We start from the raw sequence: 10,075 nt of genomic DNA, 5'->3' as shown, positions 1-10,075 counted from the left end.
CGCTTTTGCTGAGCTAACTTTCTTCTTTTAATTTGTTCTGGGACTCCAATGTGCCACCCATATTCTGGGCTCAGGTCTTTTCAGGAACTCTTCTAGAAACACCCTCATAGACAAACCCTAACGTGTATGTCCATGGTGATTCTAAATCTAGTCAAGGTGATAAGAGCCAGATAACGGTGGCTCACATCTGTAACCTTAGCACTCAGGAGGCTGAGGCAGGAGGATTGCCACGAGTTAGAGGCCATTTTGGGCTATATAGTACCAGGCCAACCTGGACTACAGAATGTGAGCCTATCTTTTAAAAAAAATGTTCTGGAGCTAGAGAGATGGTTCAGCAATTAAGAGCACCAGCTGGTCTTGCAGAGGACCCAGGTTTGGTTCCCAGCATCCACATGGCAGCTATCAAGTGTCTGTAAACTCCAGTTCCAGGGCATCCAACGCCCTCTTCTGACCTCCACAGGCATTGCACAACATGGGTGAGCTTATACACATGCAGGCAATACACTTATACACATAAATAAAATAATAAAAGTTCTGAGGCTCAGAGAGGGGAAATTATACAGCTCGGTTGATTTGTACCTGGCACGATCTGGCTCTCAGTTCAAGGTTATCTCTCTCCAAACCACTGCATCACCTGGCTCCTAACATCTTGGTTAGAGGAAACTGTAGAGAGGCTGGCACAGTGCCACTCCCTCCATGGAATAATCCTTGGTTTCTAGTTGGAATCAACCCCTCTGCCATGTTTTCTCCCCCCTCCCTTTTTTTGAGACATTTGTCTCATGTAGTCCAGGTTAGCCTCCAACTCTATGTAGACAAGATCTTGAACTCCAGATCTTCCTGCCTTTCCAAGTACTGGCATTACAGACATGAACCACCAGGCCCTTCTGGTATCTTTCTTGGTGCTCATTCTGATTCTCGGCCTATTTTTAAATTAGGTTTGTTGTTTTAAGATATCGTTGTACATTTTTGATACAAGTCCTCCCCCCAAGACATGTGCTTAGCGGATATTTGTGGCTTGTCTTTTCACTCTTTTAATTTTTATGTTTTTGAGATAAAGTCTTACTCTGTAGCCCCGGCTGGCCTGGAATTTGCTATGTAGTAGACCAGGCTGGTCTTGAACTCACAGAGATCTGCCCCTTCTGCCTCCCCAGTGCTGGGATTAAAAGCATGTGCCATCATGCCTGGCTAACTTAGCAATTTTTCTTTCATGGATTGTGTTATGGTATTATATTCAAAAATTTAACCTTCAGGCCCAAAGTGTTCTGGATTTTTCTCCCATGTTGTCTAACTGTTCCTCCATTTATTGAAAATATTTATTTCTAGGGCTGGGGAGATGGCTCAGCAGTTAAGAGCACTGACTGCTCTTGCAGAGGACCCAGGTTCGATTCCCAGCACGCACATGGCGGCTACAAACCAGTCCTTGACTCCAGTTCCAGGGGAATCTGGAGCCCTCTTCTGACCTCCATGGCATTGCACGACACAGGTGCACTCAAATACATGTAGGCAATACACTCATACACATAAAATAAAAGTAATAAAATATTAAAAAGGAAATATTTCTCCATTCAGTTTTTTTGGGAGGGTTTTTTTGTTTGTTTTGAGACAGGGTTTTCTTCCAGCTGGCCTGGAACTTGTGCTATGGAGACCAGGTTGGCCTCCATCTCACAGAGATCTGCCTACCTCTGCCTCCTGAGTACTAAGATTAAAGACACCCGACCCTTGTCTTTGTTTCTTTAGCAAACATCAGTTGACTGTGTGGGTTCATTTCTGGGTTTTGTATTCTGTCCAATTGATCTGTCTACTCTCTGGCCAACAGAACTGTCTTAACTGCTCTAAGTTTTTGGTAAATCTTTATATTGGACAGTATCAGTCCACTCACTTTGTTCTTCTTCAGTTGTGCAGAATATTCTTTATTTTGTAGTATTTTTTTATTTCCTTGAATGTTTAGATACTGGCTTGTTCATAAGCACAAGACAACTGGATGGGATTTTGGTTGAGATTCTGTTGACTCTGTAGTTCAAATGGGAAAGAATGACATTTGAACATACTGAGTCTTCAAATCTGTCTTCCTGTCCATGAACACGGAACATCTCCCTCTTCATTTAGGTCCATGATTTCCTTCATCAAAATTTTGTGGTTATTCTCATATAGATCTTGTATATACTTCATTAGATTTATACCTATTTAACTCTGATTTTTTTTTTTTTTTTGATAGAGTCTCACTGTGAAGACCCAACTGGTCTGGAATTCACTATGTAGACAGGGTTGACCTCAAACTCACAGAGATCCAATTGTTTCTGCCTTCTGAGTGCTGGGATTAAAGGTGTGTGTCACCATGCCTGGCCCATATTTAACTCTTCAAAGCACTAATGTAAATGTTTCTATTTACATTTGAAATTTCAACTTTCTTCAATAGAAGCCTTTTATTGCATCATTAAACCATCATGAACTGTGCCTATGACCCAGGATCTCATTTTGTGGCTGGATAACCCAGGTGGCACCCATCAGCCTGCTGTTTCTTTTCTGGAAACAACAGCGGGGCTCAGTGGGTTACATCTGTGATCTCAGCATTTGAGAGGATGAGCCAGAGGCAGTGCTGTGAGTTCAAGGCCAGCCTGGGCTACAGAGTGTCTCAAAATAAAAATAAAAACAGGCTAAAAAGAACCACAAATACCATCCAAAATTTTTCTCCTAGCCTTTTTATTTTTGTTATTTTATTTGTTATTTTTATCTTATGTGTTTGTCTGTGTGAATGTGTAGGAGAGTTGGTTCTTTTTCTATGTGTGTCTGGGGATTGAACCCAGGTCATCAGGCTCCGCAGCAAGTGCCTTTACCCATTGAGCCAGCCTGCTGGTCTGACATCCTTATTTTTATTTATTTATTTATTTATTTATTTATTCTTTTTGAGACAGGGTATTTTTATTTTATGTGTATGTGTGTATTGCCTGCATGTAGGTAAGTGCAGGAGGACAAAAGAAGCTATTGGATCCCCTGGAACTGGAGTGACAGACAGTTGTTAGCTGCCATGTAGGTACTGGGATTCAAACCTGGGTCTTCTTCAAGAACAGCCAGTGTTCTTAACCACTGAGCCATCTCTCCAGCCCCCTGACATCCTTATTTTTAACTGTTGAGGTTTGTTCTCTCATCTTGATAAACTTGAGATATGAATAAACAACCCATATCCTCATCCAAACTCTGCAGGTGTATTTGTGACCAGAGAAATTTCTCCTCAATAACCACATTGATGGGGGGGGGGGGCACACACAGACCTTTTGTTGTGAGGGAAGACTGTGTTCCACATGTAGCTAAGTGTGAGTGGTACCCAGCTCCTTTCTGCTCCAAATCTATCAACCCAGAGCCTCTTCCTTCCCTTTCCACAGAGACAATTCTACACTGCTGTGGTAGAAATCCCTCTGGAGGGCTCCCGAGGTCTCTCACAATACCTATGTGTTCTTTCAAAATGATGTCTGCATTTTCTGGAATCTTGGCAGCCTGTTGAGAATGATCATCATTCTCAAAATGTAGTCAGGGGGTTTGGGGGTGTGTGCAGAGAGATGGCTCAGCTGGAAGGAACACTTGCTGCTTTTGCAAAGCACTGACTGGGTGTTCGGTTCCCAGCACCCACATGAGGCAGTTCACAACTGCCTGTGACTCCAGCTCCAGGCTGATCTGAGGCCCTCTTCTGGCTTCCACAGGCATCTGCACACGTGGTGAATGCATAGAGACAAGCAGGCACACATACACATATAAATTAAAATAAAAATTCAAAAGGCTCAATTTCTTTGGCTCATTGCTGATACTTTAGGAAAGCAGTTGACATTTGTATAATATATCTATCCTAAAAAGTTGCTATAATTATTAGTTGCAGGGGATTTTCTGTGGAATATTTGGAATTTTCTACAAAGATGATCTCATCATCTGTGAACAGAATTTTATTTACTTTCAAATTTTTATTATCGAGTGTGTGCATGGCATGGAGGTGAGAGGCAACCCTGTGGGCTTGGTTTTGTCTTCCACTTTGATGTGGGTTCAAGTCACCAGGCTTTGTGCAGCACATGCCTGTACCCACTGAGCCATCTCACTGCTCCCTAAAGTTTTAGCTCTTCCTTCCCAACCTGTACTTACTTACATCCCTTTCTCTTTCCTTCCTTTCTCCTTCCCCACCCCCGCCTCCCTTCTTTCCTTTCTCTCTGCTGCGTCTACTAATAGTGTACTTATTTCCTTTAGTTTCTTCATGTGATGGATCGCTTTGACTTTTGAACGCTTGTTTATCTTGCCTGAATACGTTGTTGAGAATGGTGCTTCCCAAATGCTGGGATTAAAGGTGTGCACCACCACGTTTTTTTTTTTTTTTTTTTTTTTGAGACAATGTCTCACTATATAGCCCTGGCCAGCCTGGAACTTGCTATGTAGACCAGGCTTGACCTCAGACTCACAGAGATCTGTCTACCTTTGCCCCTCAAAGTGCTGGGATTAAAGGTCTGCACCACCATAGCCCAGAATGCAGAGCTCCACCTGCCATGCCCATTTCTTATGTAGTGCTGGGAATCAAACCCAAGACTTCTTGCATACTAGGTAAACACTCTACCCACTGAGCTACTTCCCAGCCCCTTCACTTTGCTTTAGTCCAAAATATTTCTCTTTGCTGGGCACGGTGACTCATCCTGAAATCCCAGCTATTCAGGAGACTGAGGAGGATAGCCACAAGTTTGAAGCCAGCCTGGGATACAAAATGAGACTGTCTCAAAAAGAAATTGTTTTTCTTCCGGTATCCCTTTTGAGAACATGTTACTCCCCATGTTTAAAAATTTTGATGTTATTGATTTGTGCTTTAGTCTTGTCATACACTGAACAATTTTTATCATTTAAAGATATTTTAAAATATATTTAAGATATTTTATTTATTTTTAAAAATATTTTTAATTATTTTTATTTTATGTGTATGAGTGTATTGCTTGCATGTATGTAAGTGTACCCATGTCGTGCAGTGCTGCAGAGGTCAGAAGGAGGCTTCAGATTCCCCTGGAACTGGAGTTAAGGATGGTTCGTAGCTGCCATGATGGTTCTGGGAATCGAACCTGGGTCCTCTGCAAGAGCAGTCAATGCTTGTAACCACTGAGCCATCTTTCCAGCCCCTATTTTTATTTTTTATGTGTATTGCCTACTTGTATGTTAGTGCACCCATGTTGTACAATGCCTGAGGTCAGAAGAGGGCAATGGATCCCCTGCAACTAGAGTTATGGATGGTTGTTAGCCATCATGTGGGTGCTGGGAATTGAACCCAGGTCTTCGGCAAGAAGAGTCAGTGCTCTTATCCACTGAGCCATCTTCCCAGCCCCTAAAATTATATTTATTGTTTGTGGGGGGGTGCGTGTATGTCATGGCATGCATGTGGAGGTCAGAGGACAACTTTTGAGAGTTGGTACTCTCCATCGTGTGAGTTCCAGGGATTTAACGTGGGTCATCAGGGATGGTGGCAAGTACATTTACCTGCTGAGCCATCTTGCTGGCCCCTCTTGGCATGTTTTCTGTTTTTAAATGTGTTAAGGTCTATTTTATGACCTGCAATGTAGTCCATATTGATGAATGTTCCATTTAAGTTGGAGAATTATTGTGCTGGTATTGTATGAAGTCTTAAAAAACTTTTAATTTATGCATATCAGTGCTTTGCTTGCTTATGTAAGTGCACCACGTGTACAAAGCGTGTAGAGGCCAGAAGAGGGTGCTGGATCCCAAGGCACTGGAGTTAAGAATGGTTGTTAGCTACCATGCCATGGGGGTGCTGGGAACTGAACCCTCTGCAAGAACAGCCAGTGCTCTTAACCACTGAGCCATCTCTCCAGCCTATATGAAATATCTTTTTAAAAAAGATTTTTGCGGCTGGGTGTGGTGGCGCACGCCTTTAATCCCAGCACTTGGGAGGCAGAGGCAGGTAGATCTCTGTGAGTTCGAGGCCAGCCTGGTCTACATAGAGAGTTCCAGGTCAGCTGGGGCTACAGGGAGACCCTGTCTCAAAAAACAAAATAAAATATATAGAAAAGGATCAATGTTATGTCTCAGTGGGTAAAGGTGCTTGCCACCAAGTCTGATGACGTGTGTTCAATCCCCAAGACCTACATGGTGAAAGGAGGTGCACGTGTAGGTAGGGACCTGTGGAACTTCCTGGAGCTGGAGTTCCAGGTGATTGTGAGATGCCTGATGTAGGTGCTGGAAATGCAGTCCTCTATGAGTAGTAAGGACACTTAACTGCTGAGCCACTTCTTCCAGCCCTGTATGAACTGTTGTCAGATCTAGTTGATGGTAGTGTTTGGTTCAAATATGTCCTAAACTTTCTGCCAGCTGACCTGCAAATTACTGATACAGATGGTTGATGAATACTCCAGGTAAACATCTCAAATGGCTGCCTTTACATTATGCAATACCTCTATCTGGTCATTTGCTTTGCTTTGAATTTGCATAAAATTAACTACCCCAAATGTCTTTTTAAAAATTTAAAGATTATTTTGAGTATCTGCATACATGTATTTAAGTGCACCCATGTTATTCAATGACCTTGGAGCCTAGAAGAGGGTGCAGATCTCCTGGAACTGGAATTAAAGATGGGGTTGTTAGCCATTATGTGTGCTGGGAACTGAACCCTGGTTCTCTCCAAGAGCAGTCAGTGCTCTTAACCACTAAGTCATCTCTCCAGCCCCCAGCCAGATATCTTTTTTTTAAAAAAAAATATTTATTTTTATTTTACGTGTATGAGTGTATTGCCTGCATGTAGGTAAGTGCACCTGTGTCATGCAATGCCCATGGAGGACAGAAGAGGCCATCAGATCCCTGGAACTAGAGTTACAGACAGTTGGTAGCTGCCATGTGGGTGCTGGGATTCAAACTCAGGTCTTTTGCAAGAACCACCAGTGTTCTTAACCACTGAGCCATCTCTCCAGCCCCCGATATCATTCTTTTTTTTTTGTCTTTTTGAGACAGGGTCTCCCTGTAGCCCCACCTGGCCTCGAACTCACTTTGTAGACCAGGGTGGCCTCAAACTCACAGAGATCCGCCTGCTTCTGCCTCCTGAGTGCTGGGATTACAGGTATGTGCAAACATGCCTGGCCAGATCTTATTTTTACATGTATGAATGTTTGCATGTATGTATGCGCACCATGTCTCCATGGTACTCTTGGAGGCCAGAGGCACTGGAGCTCCTGGAACTGTGAGCCACTGTGTGGGTGCCGGGAAACAAACCCAGGTCTTCTGCAAGAGCGGCATTTGCTCAGGAGCTCAGCATCTCTCCAGCTCTTTTGATTAGAAGTACCACAGCCCATCATCTTCCCCTATCCCAACAGCCTATGCCCATTTTAATAACTCATTCACTGATTTATTCATATATTGTGGTGTGGGGGAATCAAACCCAGGGCCTCATGCATGCTAGGCAGGCACTTATCACTGAGTACACCCCCAGCTTGTGTGTCTGTTTCTTGTAGACAACATGAAAGTTGGGCTTTTCTTACTGTCTATAGCCCCAGCTGGTCTGGAACTCACCACGTAGACCAGGCTGGCTGGCCTCGATCTCACAGAAATCCACCTGTCTTTTGCCTCCTAAATGCTGGGATTAAAGGTGTGTCCCACCATGTCCATAGGGTCTCACTGTATAGCTTTAAGTGGCATGAACTTGCTATGTAGAGTGGGCTGGCCTCGAACTCAGCCTACCTCTGCCTCCTAAGTGCTGGGACTAAAGACATGTGCCACCATGCCTGGCAATTTATAACTTTTAAAAAATGTTTGACTTTGTGTGTACCACAGGTGCATACACCATGGTGCACGTGTGATCAGCAGACAGCTCTTAAGATTCTGTGGGAATCCAAGGATTCAACACAGGTTGTCTGGCCTGACCCAAGCACCTCTACCCACCTGCTGAGCCATCTCACCTGCCCAACTTAAGGAAAGCACATTCATTTCAGCTGTACGGAAGAGCTGCCTGACTTCAACATGGGCTTGACTCTTAGCCCTTAGCTCTTGTTACTCACTTGCTGAGACCTTAAGAGTCTTCCAACTATCACAGCTGATGATAGTTTACAAGAGAATCTGAGAAATCCTCAAGTTCTGTCGCTGGCTGTCCCACACTGGCTGAATCATTCCACCTCTGAGCTTGTCTTCATTTGCAGCAGGCTCATTCAATCATGTCCATAAAAGTATCTAGCTCAGAGTAGGTGCTGGTGCCAATGAATCCAACATGGGCCTTTCTCTTTCAGTTGCCAAAGTGTTTCTTCTATTCGACTGTGGTGGGCTAAGAAAATTACCTAACTTTGAACTACTGCTATCTAGGAGACACACAGCAGGCCGGAACAAATACTGCATTTAAACTTCAGGGGGGCAGCAAAGGGTCCACTGTAGTGACTTGCTCACACCGAACAGTATGTGGCTGTGAAGGGTGCTCAATATCGACACAGCCAAAGACTCCTCATGATGCCAAACGAGCAGCGTGGATGTCACCCAAGAAGAGGATCCGACTCTCATACTTATTTTCCAAGGCCTAAAGCAACTTCAACCCAGAGAGGGCACTTGGAATGCCAGCCTGGTGCTGAGTGGCTGGAGAGTGGGCTGCAGTCTCCTGAGCTCCCACAATACTGATTCCAGGAAGATTAACCCCGTCAGAACCCAACACATGATGCTTTCTATCCTTTATAGCATCTTTGTTCAGAATCAAAATATCTAATTGCTAGGGAAATAACCATCACTAGGGATGTTCTAGGTACATAGTGTTCATGACAAATGTCAAAGATTATAGAAACATAACTTTGTTTAGACATAAGTTGTTTGGAAGACAGGAATAGGAACAAAGCTTGGGATGCTAGATGGAAAAATATATTGTGAAATTAAGGAGGATGAAAATCCAAGTTTCAGCCATGCGTGGTGGCGCACGCCTTTAATCCCAGCACTGGGAGGCAGAGGTAGGCGGATCTCTGTGAGTTCGAGGTCAGCCTGGTCTCCATGGTGAATTCAGGACAACTAGGGCTGCAGGGAGACCCTGTCTCGAAAAGCCCCCCCCCCAAAAAAAAGAAAATCCGAGTTTCAAAGTTTTAGTTATGAAAAAAGGAAAATGCCCAAATGTCCCTATCCTTACGAGGAAAAGATCAAGGGACCCTGCAGTCTTACCATCACTGGAGACCAGATCAAGGTGGATTCCTTGTCATGGTGCCACAATAAAGGGCCAAAGAAAAAAGTCACGAAAAGTTCAAGAGACTGTCCAGTCTGTTCTGGAAGTTCTATGGTCCAAACTGAGTCCCGTGTCATTTCATACTCTATGTCTAGACATGTTGCTTGTGCATCCTGAACACCCTCACACCACCTTCAGGGCTGAAGCACAGCTCTGCTCTCCACACCTTTCTGTCCAAATACTTCAATGTTTCCAGTGCTGACATGACAGCCTGGAGTCGTCCTGGTGCTGAGGCCCTGGCATGACCCCGGGTCCTGCTGAACCTGTCCACTTCTTATTCGAATCTCATGCTCCTGGGTGCACTGCCTATGCCTTCTCAACTCCATGGCTTTGCCCCACTGGCTCTCCACGTCTCCAAAGGCAAGTCTCAGTGGCTCTGAGTCAGATGAAGTCCTGGCCACCCTCCCTGAATGCTCACTTGCCCTCAGGTGTTTATCATTTGAAGACAGATCATAAACTCCAGGAGGGCAAGAAACAGTCTTGTACCCCAGTGCATCCTGGTATGAGATGCAGGTCTCATCTATGGTAGACAACAGGGCAGTTTACAGCATAGTGGGAGAACCCAAGCCTGCTTTGCTGCCCTCAATGGTCTGGAGGGCTAACAGTAGTCAGGGGCCAGTCTCAGGTACCGCTTGTACTGTGCTAACCAGTCAGTGCAGGAGTGACTGGGACAAGGCAGTCTGGCAGTTCCCCGGGGTTTCAGCTAGCTCAGGTTGTGGGGTGATGTGAGAGGGTCAGGAGGGTGGATTCATGGGAACACCAACAAGCGTGGAAGAAAGAGCTCTGCTCACGAGGGACTCTTGGGGTTGCTGTTTTCAAATGGCCTTGTTTCTCATCAGCTTGACCGCCAGCTTCTGAAGAGAACCTTCA

This window comes from Nannospalax galili, unplaced genomic scaffold (assembly GCF_000622305.1).
Source record: "Nannospalax galili isolate Female #2095 unplaced genomic scaffold, S.galili_v1.0 scaffold23, whole genome shotgun sequence".
Classification (NCBI taxonomy): Eukaryota; Metazoa; Chordata; class Mammalia; order Rodentia; family Spalacidae; genus Nannospalax; species Nannospalax galili.
This window is presented reverse-complemented; position numbering follows the sequence as displayed.